Source organism: Thermobia domestica, chromosome 6, assembly GCF_964235325.1.
Source record: "Thermobia domestica chromosome 6, izTheDome1.hap1.1, whole genome shotgun sequence".
NCBI classification, from domain to species: Eukaryota; Metazoa; Arthropoda; class Insecta; order Zygentoma; family Lepismatidae; genus Thermobia; species Thermobia domestica.
Genome location: NC_137459.1, coordinates 230,800,269 through 230,814,102, shown reverse-complemented (window position 1 = coordinate 230,814,102; position 13,834 = coordinate 230,800,269).

Below are 13,834 nucleotides of genomic sequence, written 5' to 3'. Positions count from 1 at the left end.
CGAAAGGACCGTAGTCTCATCAAGGCCGGATTTAGCATTTTGGCGCCCCTAGGTCCAATAATTTTTTCCGCCCCCTAGTCTGGTTAAAGTTACTTTCCTAAAAGCCTTTATTAAAAAATTACAGCCAGTTCCCCCGTGTTTGAGATCAATGTTGTAAAGAAGTTGATGCATAATGTTGAAAAAATAGTTTAACTTTACCAACAATTATTTGTTCCAATGAACTTCAAAATCAGAACGCTTTATTAGCCTGATTTTTTTAATCAATTCAAAAAATATGTTAAGTTATGGCTATTTATTTTTATTTCTAGATATTTTTTTAAATTTTTTTCTCTCGGCCGTGCGCCCCCTGGGAGCTTGCGTCCATAGGCCCGGGCCTACCCTTCCTATTGGGAAATCCGGCCCTGAGTCTCGTCAAACATAATAGAATAAAACTGATCCTCTCGCACTCGATTGACAATTTTACAGACGTGATTTCTCATCCCCAACCCTCAACGTGGGCATTTTGTGTGGTTTTATTGGCAAAAATGGTCCTTTTCGATGCTTTCTTCCAGTGATTTTTTAAGAGATCGTCACTACAAGCCATTCTAAATTTGAGCAATTCTCGAAAATTGCCCTCGTTGAACTAAGTTTCTGCACTGTCACCATCTGAGGTCCAATTATCCGCACACGCCGGGCACCGATCCTGCAATTGTGCAAGGGCGCCGATCCTGGGGGCCGGACCCCCCAAATTTCATGTGGGCCTGTCCAGTGGCGTAACAAGACGGGGGTGCAAGGGGGCATTGCCCCCCCAAAGTTCTGGTAGAAGTTATTGGGGGCGCCTAATGATTACTTTGCCTTTTTTTTAAAGCCGATTGAAGAATTAATAGTTTATGTACAAAAGTAGTGTTTTGTATGCACTTCCAAATCTTCGACAAAATACAGAGTGCAGTGCTTTGTATTATTATAACTAATTGACACTTTTTCTGTTCCCTTTGTGTTGACTGTCTAGGACATATTTGATACAATAAAATAAAGAAATAAAAATTACCTATATGACAATCAAGCAGTGATATAAACATTTTCTTAATCCTTTATCGCCCCTCATTATGTACGGGCGACATAATGCTTCGTTAGAATAAAAAGGAAATAGTGTTACAATGATGGAACATTGTAAATATATTAATTATTCCTTTCGACGCCCCTAATTGTATAGGGGCGCCTTCGATAGAATAAACAAGAAATAATATTGCACCAAGGCGCTGTAGATACATTAATTTTTCCTTATCTCGCTTTTTGTTGTATAGGGCGTCTTCGATAGAACAGAAAGGGATATAATATTGCACCAAGGGCGCTGTAGATATATTAATTATTACTTTTATCGCCCCTGATTGTATAGGGGCGCCTTCCATAGAACAAAAAAGGATGTAATATTGCACCAAGGGCGCTGTAAATATATTAATTATTCCTTTTATCGCCCCTGATTGTATAGGGGCGCCTTCGATACAACAAACAAGGATTTAATATTGCACCATGGGCGATGTAGATATATTAATTATTATTTTTCTCGCCCCTGATTGTATAGGGGCGCCTTCGATAGAACAAACAACGCTATAATATTGCACCAAGGGCGCTGTAAATATATTAATTATTTCTTTTGGCGCCCCTGATCATATAGGGGTGCCTTCGATAGAACAAAAAAGAATGTAATATTTCGCCAAGGGCGCTGTAAATATATTAATTATTATTTTTCTCGTTCCTGATTGTATAGGGGCGTCTTCGATAGAACAAACAAGGCTATAATATTGCACCAAGGGCGCTGTAAATATATTAATTATTTCTTTTGTCGCCCCTGATTATATAGGGGCGTATTCGATAGAACAAACAAGGATGTAATATTGCACCAAGGGCGATGTAGATATATTAATTATTATTTTTCTCGCCCCTGATTGTATAAGGCTACCTTCGATTGAACAAGCAAGGAAGTAATAGACACCAAGGGCGCTGTAGATATATTAATTATTCCTTTTGTCACCCCTGATTGTATAAGGGTACCTTCGATAGAACAAAAAAGGATGTAATATTGCTTCAAGGGCGCTGTAGATATATTAATTATTCCTTTTATCGCCCCTGATTGTATAGGAGGGCCTTCGATAGAACAAACAAGGATCTCCTCAGCTACCGCGCAGGAAACAGACCCCGAAAAGACTAGAACACTCGCAGACATCCGCGAAAAATTACCAATTCAACACCGCAGAAGAGAAATTACGGATTACACGCAACCTATTATGAATGTTTGGACAATATCATTTGCAAAATTTAGTCGATTCCATCAGCCTGAACTGAAGAAGTATCGTGCAATAGAGGATGTAATTCTGGAAGGTAACTTTTCTAACGATATTAGTGACATTTTAAAAGAATACCATGTCAATTCGGACCGACTACAACTACAGATGCAACAGTTACTCACCACTATTCCCACTTCAGAAAATCTGAGAAACCTGCTTGAGAACTTCAAGGAACCCTGTAAAGAAACAAGAGAGTTGTTTCCTCAAGTGTTGAAAGTCCTTCGTCTCCTGTTTGTCATCCCGGCGACATCTGCAACTGCCAAGAAAAGTTTCTCAATGTTGCGGCGTCTCAAACTTATCTGAGGTCCACAATGACCCAGGCAAGACTGAACCATTTTGCAGTTCTTAATGCATACCCAGACAGGCTTGACTCACTGGGCGTGAAGGAACTGTGTAGAGAATTCACAAATAGCTCCTACCGTGCAACTGTCTTCGGAAAAGTGTGAATTCTGCTCTTTGAAGTGTGCAGTTTTTTTTTTTTTTTTTTTGTCAAAATGAGCTATAGGATCACAGTGGCTCGTTATTTTTTTTTTACATTGAACATTTAAACAAGTTGAAACTATATTATTCCGTTCTTATTAAATATATTAAAAGTTAGATGTTACGTACGCAAGGGCTCAAAAAACAGCTTTTAAAAAAGTTTCTTCCACCGCTTTTATTCCTGACAAATTTCGAATCTTTTTTTTTTTTTTTTTTTAATATTTCAACATTAATGAAGAACGTACTTTTCACCTTTGTTCCCCATTATAAGAAGAAAAAGAGACTTAATTACTGCATTATGAAGAAAAATAAATATGAGAAGTTCAACAATCAAGAATAATCGATCACTCATAAGAAAAAGAAGGGCAAATATATGAACCCTTAGGAGACTTTTGGTACAGATCTGAACCATGTCCTCGACCTTCGGAATTTGTTTTGTAAATCTCTAGTAAAGTTTTTCACACCGTGTTTTTTTGCATTCATTCAAGCGGGCAAGCATCAAAGAATGTGTTTCATGGGCATTTTGCAGTCACGATTGCGATGCCTGGGGTCAGTGACGTCACAAACATGGACGAAGGAAGAAAGAAAGAAAAGGATACATTTTAGAGCTTTTTTAAAAAAATCCTAGCACATTGCTATTAATCCTAGTATCATGGTCCATATCTAGTTGTGTTTGTAATAAAGAAATGTTTCCAACTGTATCACTCAAATTTTCCTATTGTGTATCAGAAGCGGGAATATCCCGCCCAAAGTGGAAAAAGGGGGATTTTTTAGATTTTTTTCTTTTCCTTCCCTCAGGGACATGTGAGTGGTAACGTTTAAAATCTACCACCATTCCAAACAAAACAAGGCACAAACCATGATCGTAGGGTAAATAATGATTTTTCAAAAAAAAAAAAAAAAAAACCTGAATTTTCCCCTATTACACTAAGTCAACGTGTTTAGTAAAGTAGCTATAGGTCATCCCTATTTGTCGTAGGATCATGGTCTGCACCTCATTTTGTTCGTAATGATGCAACGTTTCCAAAGGTACCACTACCATTGCGCTGTCATGTACCTGAGGAGATACGATTCCGAGAAAGTTAATTTTTGACCATTTGAATTTCCCGCTTTTCTTTATACATTTTGGGCGGGGATTTCTCCTCTCAGGTACATGATAGGGACATGCAAGTGATACTATTTAAAACGCTGGTTCATTACAAACAAAAAGGTACAAACCATAATCCTATAATAAATAGTCTTGGTGCTAGAGCTGATATACTAAATTTCTCTCCCCATTTTTGGGTAATAGTTACTAATGTATTGTTATTCAATAAGCTCTAGCGTCAAGAGTGTTCATTGTAAGATCATGGTTCGTACCTCATTTTGTTTGTAATGAAGTAACGTTTCAAACTGTACCACTGCCGTGGCGCTAGCATGTATCTGGGGGAAGAAATTCTCAAAAAGGTTATTTTTCTGACAAAAATCTCTTTTTCCAATTTGAGTGGGATTTTTTCAGTTCTGGTACATAAGTGGGAAATTTGAATGGTACAGTTGGAAACATTCCTTCATTACAAATACAAAGAGTTACGAACTATGATCCTACGATAAAAAGTCTTGACACTAGAGCTTGTTGAGTAACAATAATAGACATTAGGAAAAAATAGTAAATGAATTTTAGTACCAAGACTATTTACCCCAGTATCATGGTTCATACCTCGTTTTGTTTGGAATGAAGCAAAGTTTTTTTTGGTAACCTTTACATGCCCATGTTGTGTACCGGAGGGAAGAAATTCGCAGGGAAAGGGGACTTTTTTTTAAATCTTTTTTTTTTTCAAATTTGGACAGGAATTTTATTGTCTTAGGTACACATCAGGGAAATTTACAAATTAGGAAAACATTGTTTCATTCCGAATAAAACGATATATGAACCATGATTCTACGATAAAGAGTCTCGACGCAATAGCTGCTTGACTGAAGGTCTAAAATTTACCTAAAAAGTCGAAATCTCAAAAGGGTTAATGTATAGGGTGTTCTAGTTCGAACGAATTATTTGTACAATTCTTAGAATAATGTTTAACGACAAAAAAAAAAAGTTCTAGTGAAAGTTAGTGGTGGGAATAATAACTGTTCTGAATAGTGGTTTACGGTCTCGAAATTTTTTTTTTTTTTTTAACGAATATCTTTTCCATGCTTTTTTGGCTTGGGATTTTTTTTCTTTTAATATTTCATATTTAGCGAAGAAACAGCAGTGTGTTCCAGCTTTCTTTTTCCATTAAGGTCTACTTTTAAAAAAATTGTATTCTGAAGAAAAATAAAAGGTAAGAGCCACAGCACTAACCTTTGTTGCTCCAGTTCCTTAAACTAAATCATATTATGCTGCTGCTATTAATGAAACATTTTCTTCTGAAATATGAACAAAATTATGAAGCCTTTTCGGCTCTAAATTAGGTATTGAAGAGTATCTGAAACAATAGTGGTGATACGGTGGTGATACTTTTGTCTTGTCTGCCAGTTTGACTTTAAGCAACCCGAACAACACATTTCGAGATGTATAAATTTCAAGAACTTGATATCATGGTTAAGCAACCAACTTGGGACTTATGAGATCCCAGTTGTGTCAAAAGAGCGAAAATTTCCGCTTTCATTCCTAAAGCCGTTTCCTTTTTTTTTTTAATGAAAATAAAGCACGTCTAAAAATCCGGCTATTTTGCATCTTTAGTCTGGTATATCAACACAAAGTGCAGTTCAGTCTATGTACTGAAACATTTGAAGATTAATTTGGTGTGAAAGTAAAATAAGAAAAGTGTGCGTGTAGGTGTATTGTAAGAATCTGTTGATCACTTTAGAAAATTTTTTTGTCGTTGTGATATGTCTTTAGCCTCTGAGTTCTGGAGAGAGAATGTGGCTTTAGTGCTGAACGTATACGGAACAATCATGTCGTATTATTTAGTGATTAATTCCTGACGCAAATCAAATGAAATCTACTATTGTGCTGCCAAAATGTCTTGAGCCGTAGCAAAAATGCGAACTAAAGCTCACACCCATGCGTTGAGCAAATAAGGGTTCAGCTATTGCTAAGCGAGAGAGCCTTAGCGAAAGAGAGTGGAATTTCTTCAGCCGATAGCAGCGCCTGAAACGGAAGACTAGGTGTCAAGTCAATGTGGTATATTTGTAGTTTTACTAATGTACGACTCTTGTGTTGAATGAATACATTGGGTGGGTGAAGAAGCTGTCTTTACTTCAAGTAAGTCTAATATTTTAATTTTTCAAATGTATAGCTGTTTTCGTAAATTACAATTATTTTTCCCCACACACGAAAAAAATACATAACAGTAATACTTTAAAGATTAGTGGAAATTACGCGCTGTAATGGGGGGGCGCTGTTGAGAGAGGGACGCAACAAACATACTTGCCCCCTCCTATATTCGAAATGTTGTTACGCGGCTGGGCCTCCCTATTGTATTTATGAATATACAATATTTGACATAATTTGAATGCAATTTGTCATTAAATCCTCATATATATAAATTCTGCATCTGAATGGTCCCCCAAATTTACGGAGAAATCGGTGCCCTTGTCCGTGTGGCCTTAAAAAGCAATGCCTTGCCTTCCAAGGAATATCACATTTCCCACATTAATTTCAGTTTGTCGCGATTTTGGATGACTTGTCTTCTTGACGAGTTCATTTGATTCTCGACTGATTTCACTAGTTCCCAGTAGTTTTTCAGAAACGCTTTTCCGACATCAAGAGCGTTAATGTGATATTGTGCCTTGTTGTGAGTTTCTAAAATACCGTAGAAAGTAGCGAATTTCTTCAAAGGTTTAGTCCCAAGAGTTTGGAGAGGCACGTTTCTTCGATACCCCCCCCCCCCAAAAAAAAAACGTTGCAAAAAGTGAGCAATATTTACAAAAAAGACCTCTCTCCTTATGGGAGAGAACCAGCCATGGATAGTTTAACAGATGTTCTGGCCTCAAGTAACATCGTTCTTCTTCCTGAGATTTATCTGATATTATGACTCGAATTATCGTTAGCGTAAAGGCGGCATGCTAAACGGAGACTATTTTTAAATAGAATTTAAAGAATTAACCCTCTTTTGAAATAATGCAAGAATGATTCCAAACTTTCGTTCGTGTGGCGGTAAGCTACGAGCGGCAGTGTGTGTAATTTTAATATTTTAGAGGGCTCTTGGGAGGGGGGCGATCGCCCCCTCGCCCCCTCCTTTAATCCGCCCCTGGACACTAAGGTATTGCGGGTTTGCATTTCACTGTCCGTCTCAATTCTATTCATAGGCAGATCCAGGGGCGAAAGGTTATTCACCTCCCTGAGTTTCACAATCACCAGTGCTGCAAAAGTCGGTGAGAGAAAACAGAATCTTTCACTACCTTCTTTCTTCATCGTTAAGTTCGTCCTGAACCCGCCTCTGCTTTTATTATTACTATATTATTACTATACTATTATCAGGTTTCTGAAGTTTAGATGCTTGTCATATTGCAGCGTCCTTAATTTGCAACACTGAATAACAAATTTGTGTTGTAAGTTTTCGTTTAATATTTAGATTTGAGATATGTAATAACATGGCATAGTGGCGTTAAAAATATAACTTTATATTATGTTGGCAACACTATTAATTTGTTGGTACTGCAGAGTTTATTAGACAGAGTTCCCTTGTCGTTATTTGCATCTTACAAAATTCCAGCCATTTTTATCAATTAGTTTTAAAATTACATGGGCGTATCAAGATAAATGGTCCATTTCAAATTTTTATACTATAAAGTGGAGAAGTTCCATATAATATAAGCCTAATTAATCATTTTTTATTTCTTTATATGTAAAATCTCAAATGATTGTTGCGTTTCCTTCTTTTAAAGAGACTCAAAATATTTTTCAAGTGAAAAGAAAACATATAAATAGAAGAATCGCAATCTAGTTTTATTTTAAGCTTAACACCTTGCAAATGTTTTCCGATGGTGATGAGGATATTGGTTTTAGTTTAGCGTCCTACTCAGCTATAGAGACGTGAACTCAGCGTAACATGAGATACAAACCACTTGAGCTCCAGCCTGGAATCGAACCCGGTCTCCCGAGCCGAAAACGCATACGCTAAACATATAGTCACGAGGGACCTTGAATGGGGCTGCGTAACTAAGGGAGATGCTAATGAGCAAAATAATGGATGAAATGGTGTAACGCTATGAAATGAGGAAACGGGAGAACCCCGAGAAAACCCACGAGCACGGTGTTTGTCCACCACAAGGTCCACACGATGCGAGCTGGGATCGAACCAAGGACCCCAACCACTGAGCCATCGCGCCCCCATAGGAAATTGTTCAAGGTTATGTACATACAAAGCTCAAGCGACTGAGACATTTTCTCAGGTCAACATGTTCTCTCAAATTATGAAGTATTGACTGTATTCTATCGTCAACTTTCATATACATGGCTTTTCCGTTCTTTTGAGTAATGCTCAGCATTTTCATTCTTCTGAAAACATGATTACATATAGAATCTTCCCTCAATAGTCTTCACAAGACTGGAAATGTGCAGGGGTTCTGGATAATATTTTGTTTAAGCATTTGTGTCAGTCTTCTACTGCTTTATTTGTTCGATTCCTGTGACTACTACAATTCCAACTTTCCGAAGAAAAATTTGGATTTTCCAGCCATTGCTCCGTAAAGTAATCATTAAAGACTTCGACTCTTCGTCTAATCGGACAGCCTCCATGTTGATCAACAAACCATCAGAAATATAACCTACGGGTACTAGTGCCAGTGTTGCACACATCCGGACGTGACTGCGAATCTCTTTAATCTTGTGATTAGGGATGGCCACATTTTTTCGAAAAATACTTTTTTCGAAAACGAAAAACGAAAAACGATTTTTTTTCGAAAAACGAAAATTTTTTCAAAAAACGAAAGACAAAAAGTTTTTCGAAAAACGAAAAACGAAAAATTTTTCGAAAAAAACGAAAAACGAAAATTTTTTCGAAAAAGCGAAAAACGATAAATGAAATTTCCGAAAATCGGAAAACAGATTTTTCGAAAAAGGCCATCCCTACTATATATTGTGCTCATTATTATTATTATTATTATTATTATTATTATTATTATTATTATTATTATTATTATTATTATTATTATTATTATTACCCTGAAAGGTATGCAACCAACTTCGCAACTTTTTAACCATTGTGAACGTGAGGTCCAGCGTACCGGCACCATTATTATTAAAAAACGCAGAGAGAGAGAGAGAGATGATCGAAAATGGCGGTCGAATCCATAATTTCGGGGTCCCTGAGATGAACAGAAAGTGGCGTTTAAATCCAAAAATTCAGTTCCATTAGTACTCCTAAGAGGGGACGGGAACAGGTAAAGGTAACTGAAAATTACCGACATTAGTGTCGAATTCATAGTTTTGGGGCTCGATAAGTTCATTAGTGGCAGTTTTGGTGCCCTTCATGTCCAAAATGAAACGTATTCTCCCCGTGCAAGCTATTCGGGTAGTCTGTAGTAATAACGAACGGAAATTTCACATATTCAACCCTTTAATATATTTTCGCTCAAATTTACTCACTTGTGTGGTATATGTGTGTATGTGTAAATAAGATCATATCTGTTTTTGAGTTATTCGAAAAACATACAAATAATAAAGAGGGAGGATTTTACCAGAAATCCGAAAACTAAAAAAGTAAAATTAAAACCTGTTGCTTTAAGTATTTTTCCTGTTAGCAAAATACATTGTATAATGTGCAAACATGTTACAGCAAGTAAGACTACTAGCATCAGACGAAGAAATAGTTTTTAAATTATATTTTCCGGTTTTTGTTAATATTTCCGAACAAATTGTTTCTTATTAATGGCTTCCTTATGTTTGGAAATGTTAGCGATCTCGATAAAATTGTCAACATAGATGAGGTTCGGGATGGGTTTTAATTATTTCACTTTGAAGGTGCAACTTGAGGGAAGGGGAGAGGGGAAAATAACAGATATTAGTGTCGAATCGATAGTTTTCGGAGTCGCTAAGATGAACAGTGACACTTCCGGCCGTTTAAATCAAAATTCAGTCCCATTAGTACTCTAAGGGGGAATGGTGACATGTAAAGATGATTGAAAACTACCGATATTAATATCGAATTCATAGTTTTGGGGCTCCGTAAGTTCATTGGTGACAGATTTGGTGCTCTTTATACCAAAAATGAAACGTATTCTCCCCGTGCGAAGAACGGGTATTCTGCTAGTCTGTAATAATAACGAACGTAAGTTTCACATACTTAACCCTTTAATATATTTCTCGCTGCTCAAATTTGCTCACTTGTGCGGTATATGTGCGCATATGTAAATAAGTCCATCTCTCTGTTTCAGTTATTCGAAAAATATAAAAAGAATAAAGAGGGATTTTACCAGAAATCAGAAAACTAAAAAGTAGAATTAAAACTTGTTGCTTTAAGTATTTTTCCGTTAGCGAAATACATTGTGTATATACAGTAGAACGTAGATAACCGAACGTCAAAAATCCGAAAGCGGTCCCTAAAAGCTTTTTACATTTTGTCTTAATATAACGCAATCGATAAACAAAAACAATAGTCTGTCCGTCGACGTTGTGTGAAGTCAGTGATTTTACAAAAGTGCATTCATACGTAATTATTTGTCATACATATTTTTATTTTCACTTAGGCCTATAAGTTTTAAGTGTGACTTACAATATCAGTGTAATTTAGTGTACGAGCAGGTTCTTCGGAAACATTAAATGTAAGTAGCCTTTCGTACGGTATTGTAATTACTGTAAGTACTGAATAAACACTGTATCGATAGAAGAACATACCGTACAATATGTGTAAGCCTAAATCGCATTTTGTTGGTCATTTTCGAAAATCCAAACTACCTGTGGTCCCAATTAGTTCGGATTTTCGACTTCCTACTGTATATGCTACAGACATGTTACAGCAAGTAAGATGACTAGCATCAGGCCAATAAATAGTTTTAAAACAATATTTTCCTGTTTTTGCCAATATTTCCGGACAAATGATTTTTTCTAATGGATTCAAAATTTCCGGAAATTTTATATACAACAAGGAAGACATCTCTATAAAATACATGTTTGATTTAATATATTAACTAAAATGGTTCTGACCCCGTTATTTTAACACTTCTCTGCCATCAAGGGGGAACTTCATAAAATTGCCCGAGACAATTTTAATGGGTCTATACTAATTAAGCTAACTAGGATTATATTTTTGTTTCTTTTGTAGCCATAACTCCGTTCTATCACGATGCTAACTCTGAAGTGTTTAGATGAGTTGTGCACAAAATTTCCCTATTCTAATACAAGAAACATAAGTACTCAATTATCTTAACTTTAAACTAGTAAATACTAAATAGTTTTAATTTTGAAAGCATAATATAATAAAATATTCGAAAATTTCCCAAATTTTCGTATTTTTCCAAGTTCGAGAAAACCGTAAAAATCTGTTTTCTACCCAAAATTTCCGTTTTTTCCCCAGGCCTTCATAACATTAGTCTGAACGCACAGTGCACCGAACACTCCTAACAATGGGCCTCCGCAGCCGACGACGCATTCATGTGCGAATGTTAACACCACGATATCGGCAACTACGATTGAAATGAATACGTGACCATCGCCACTGGACCTTGGTATATTGGCAGAGCGTTGCATTGTCTGATGAATACCGATAACTTCTTCATCATGACGATGGGAGGGTGCGAATCCGTCGTATTCCAAGGCAACAGCTCCTTGACACCTGTACTGCGGGAAGGAGACAAGCTGGCTGCGGCTTAATTATTATCTGGGAACATTCACGTGAGCATCCAAGTGTCTAGTGGAGCTCGAGCAAGGCACCATGACGGCAGAGGCGTATCGCACACTGCTTGCAGACTATGTACACCTCTTCATGACGACCATGTTTGCCAAAGGTAATAGCATTTTTCGACAAATAATGCACCATGTGACAAGACCAGGAATGTGATGGAGTGGTTAGAGGAGCGCAGGAGCGAGTTCCAAGTGATGTGCTGGCCCCACAACTCGCCGCATCTGAACCCAATCGAACACGTCTGGGATATGTTTGAACGTTACGTCAGGGCGCATCGCCCCCCTCCCAGGTATTTACGGGAATTAGGTGACCTGTGTGTGCATATGCGGTGTCAACTCTCTCCAGCGACCTACCAAAGATAATTGCGTGCATGCCAAGACATGTCGCCGTTGTTATCCGTGCCAAAGGTCGACATACTGACAATTAGGTAGGTAGTCATAATGGTCTGGCTGATGTGTGCGTATATTTTAACTCGTATATTTTGTCTCGACTTGAATTTCGAGACGTCTCGACTCAAATTCGAGCCGAGTAGACAGAGACTGTCGAGTCGAGACAGAAACATATTTTCGAGTCGAGACAACATTTTCTCGTGACGAGATGAGACAGGCTTAAATCTCGACTCGACTCGTGTGCATACCTAGTCATCCCTCAAAACGTGACGGGCTAAATGGCCTTAGATGCCGAGAGCCCAGAAATCTAAAATCCTAATTCTATTGAAAGTTTTATTGAATACATTATTGCCATAAAATATGACACGTCTTGAATATTTTAAAAATACCTTTTCCTCCTCCGGGAGCTAAACAACCCATAGGACGAAAGAAGGGATGTGATTTTCAAACTCCTTGTTGTTTGTTTAATGAAATTAAATGGCTAAACCTTCGTTTTTTTTTTAGGTGATACATACTAGATCTTGCAAGTTGTATTTTTTTTAAATCTTAAAAACAAAACCGGGACAACACAGGCGTCCCGAAAGCATATTTTGGAACAGTTAATTCTTTCATTGGAAACCAGGACGTCTGGCAACCGTAGGTAAGGATTCATTGTTCTAGTAATTACCGAGTAGCAGTGGCGGATCCAGAAATTGTTTTTGAGGGTGGCTGGAACAATATCACTTAGAAAAAGAGTGCAACTCATTTTTGCTGCTCAGATATGATAGCAAGATATAATACACTTGGATATAGTTAAAAATAGGTTAGTTCATGGAGCCAAAGATATTCTAGATCTGTTCAAACGGTTTATGTTATTAATATTGTAATCTCATTGTAATATTTTTTCTGTTTTCTTAATGAGCCAGCATTAAAAAAGTCTTCGGGAGACACATGAAATATTTTTTTAACAAGCAGTGACGTATTTAGGATATTGGTTCGGGGGCTATACACATCACGTGAATAAGCACTTATATTTTTCCTTAGAAATGGTAATAAGGATTATTGTTGTACGTGGATTTCGAGGGGAGCTTGAGCCCGACAGTCACCCCTAAATACGAAACTGGTAACAAGGAATACATATCAGAAACTTCATGAAAAAACAGAACTAAAAATACAAAATTCATATATCTTTGCTTCAATCACACAGAAATTGGAATCTTCTGGAATGTTTCTGGGGTATCTGTGTTTACAACATAGTTCGCAACTTGGCTGTTAAGACCATCGACTCTCGTCATTGAAAAGACCAGCAGTTAATATCTAAAGTCAATTACAAGCCCCTATCATTCATTTCCATAATTCAGATGAAAACTTATTTATCACTTCAACAAAATGCTCAGCATTTTTAGTGTGAATGACTTCAAATAACTCATGCTCTAATATTCGGAGGGGGGGCTTCAGCCCCAAAGCCCCCCTTTAAATCCGCTACTGCCGAGTAGTGGGTACTTTGCAACACTTCACAGTTCGAAGATACTAATTTTCGGCAGTAATACTATATGGATGTAGGAAAGAGCAAAGGAAATATGAGAATAAATAGGTTAACCTTACAATGCCCGCTCCTGCTGGTATACTCACTCATAAACGAAAAATTACACAGTATTAATTTTATGAAAATGGGTCAAAACATTCTTAACCTTCAGCTAATCCATTCCTGTTCCTACTCTACTTGTCTCTATCTCACTCTACCCTACTCCTATTATTCCCTTTTAAAGCGGTCGGTCGTACTTCTTGATGCGCAGCTGGAGCGTGTATTGTAAAATTTAGCCAAATAAATATTTGTGATTAACAGTGAATAGTG